The 2,379-nt window shown below is 47.2% G+C and overlaps 1 long non-coding RNA gene across 1 annotated transcript; it reads left to right on the plus strand.

Annotated features, from left to right (window-relative positions):
- The first annotated feature begins 538 nt into the window (after positions 1-538).
- LOC119315575 lies at positions 539-1,870 on the plus strand. Its single transcript, XR_005152776.1, has 3 exons — positions 539-1,302; positions 1,516-1,606; positions 1,777-1,870. It is a non-coding gene; the product is annotated as an uncharacterized LOC119315575 (long non-coding RNA).
- Positions 1,871-2,379: the final 509 nt, after the last annotated feature.

Genomic DNA, 2,379 nt, shown 5'->3' on the forward strand with positions numbered 1-2,379 from the left:
GGCTGTAGGGGAAGGAGGGAGATGGGCGAGGGCTGGAGCACGGTGGCCGGCGGTGAGGCGCCGTCCTGGCGCGTGTGGCGGCGGTGGAGGCAGGAGGCGGCTAGGGTTTTAGGGTTCCGGCTCCTCTGGGAGCCGGGCAACAGAAAGTCTTATTGCTTAATTCTCAAAATAGTCTTACAAGTCGTATATATAACCACGATATGAAATGAAAACTAAGATAATTTGCGGGCTAAGATTGCCCGGTGGGCCTCCTGCGGCCGTAGGTCCGGCCGATCATAACACCCACCAAACCTGGTTTATTTTCGTCTCTCCTCCCACCTCACAGGAAGTCCCGTCGAACCAAACCTCCTAGCGATGCCCCCACGCAGTCCAGGGGCAAACCTCCCATCGCACCCAAGAAAAACGGACGAAAATAAATCTACGAAAATAAACCAGCCAAGCAAAAATGCCAAACGAATCGCCCTCGAGCGCCTCCTCCCCTCGAGCAAGAACCACTCACACGCACGAGTCGCACAGCAGATCGTGCGCCGCCGCCCTCCATCCCTTCGCCACCGCCGCTCCATCCCTTCGCCGCCGCCCTCGCACATCAAAGCCGCCGCCCTCCATCGGACGATCCACTTCAGGAGACGCCGTCGATCCCGTTGAGGACAAGCCGCCGATCACGTCCAGGATCCGACGACGATCCCCTTTAGGAGCCTCACGGCGATCCCCTGAGCCAGCGCTGATCCCCGTTGAGGAGCCGCCGATGAGATCATCGCTGATATGGGTATTATTAGAAGTTTATACACAGTTCATGGCAAGCACAGTCCGGCTGTGTTCACCCTTCTGCACACGAGTTCTACGTGTTTCTGATCTAAATTGATCACAACTGAAAAGCTTATACCTCTTCATGATCGCTGAGATCTGGAAAGCCCGGTTTTCTTTCCTGTGAGTGCAAAAAATAGGGATTTGGAAGACTAAAGTAGGGTGAAACTGGTGTACTTAAATTAGTTCGAAGTAGTGTTCTTTAGTTCTTTCTTCTTACTAGATAAAATCTAATTGCTTCCACATGGGGTCTCATGAGATAAGGGATTAAGCTAGAAAATATTGTTTTGTTGTTGTTAATTCTTTCAGCAGACAGGAATTTGTTGTTAATTCTATATTTTCACAAACTATGTTTATCTAGATCCAGATCAGCCAATTCTCTCTTAAACATAAAATTCACTATATCCATCTACTCCTCCGGCAACGACGGCCAAGGCCGGCATGGAGCCGTCTACAACAACTTGCACCACCGGGCACACCACAGTACAACGGCCTAAGGTATGTGTCTTCTTTTCTCTCGCATGTTTCCTTTGGACTTTGGTTGCTATATGTGTTCCTACTTTCCATTGAGAAGATCCTGCCAGGTTTTGGTAATAGTAGGCCAAACTAACTAACAATTGTAGTTAACTGTACCGCAGCGGCACACTTCTTATTCTTGGATTAAGCCTCTGCCTGCTCTACCGTTCATGTAGTACTGTTGTGAACTCATAGGTAAAACCAGTCTTTGTCCAATAGAGAGTTGGCATAACTGAGCGTGGTCAGGAGGGTAGCGTTATTACTTTGGATTGCTTTACATAGACTGGTATGGCTGATCTTCCCTTCCATTATTATTGTTGCTTTATGTTTTACTGCCATTGTTCTTCACTGGATCTTCGGGTTTACAGTTGATAATTGGCATCCATCTTCGAGCGACTTCCCAAACTTTTACTTGCTGAAGTTTCTATTTCATTTTTTCTTTCACTTGATCTTCAGGTTTACAGGGTTATTAATTGGATCCATGTTTCAGCGACTTTGTAGAAGTGCGTTCAATTTGCTTTCTGCATATTCACAGTTTAGGTTGTTCCGAAATTCTCTTATCAATGCACATGTTTCCTTTTTTATTTAGCATGTGAAGTTCCTTACTCAACACTGATTTTTTGGCCAAATCTGATGATACAGGTTCACCATTGATAAGAGAGAAAATTATTCAAGAAAACGTTGATATGAGAGGCTCCATTGATACCTTTAGAAAGCCGCATCCCAATGTTGTGGGTTACAATTGGGGTGAAAATCAGCGGCATAACAAGAGAGGTGCATCACTATAAGTGTGGATAAATTAATTACATAAATGCTGCAATGGTGCATTTGCTTTCAGATTCCTGTTGTTAACATGGTACCAAAAAGGTATGCGTGCATGCTTGAAAAATCTTAACATTTATGAATCTAGCGACGGCATGCCAAAAAGGTATGCGTGCATGCGTCCGTTTCCCCCCTCCAGGTGCCGGCGGCGGCGCCGTCTATGTGAGGGGGCACACCCCGGAGACGCGTGCCGCCTCTTCGGACATGCCAGCACACTGTACGGCATGTATGAGGGTC

Source organism: Triticum dicoccoides, chromosome 1B (genome assembly GCF_002162155.2).
Source record: "Triticum dicoccoides isolate Atlit2015 ecotype Zavitan chromosome 1B, WEW_v2.0, whole genome shotgun sequence".
Lineage (NCBI taxonomy): Eukaryota > Viridiplantae > Streptophyta > Magnoliopsida > Poales > Poaceae > Triticum > Triticum dicoccoides.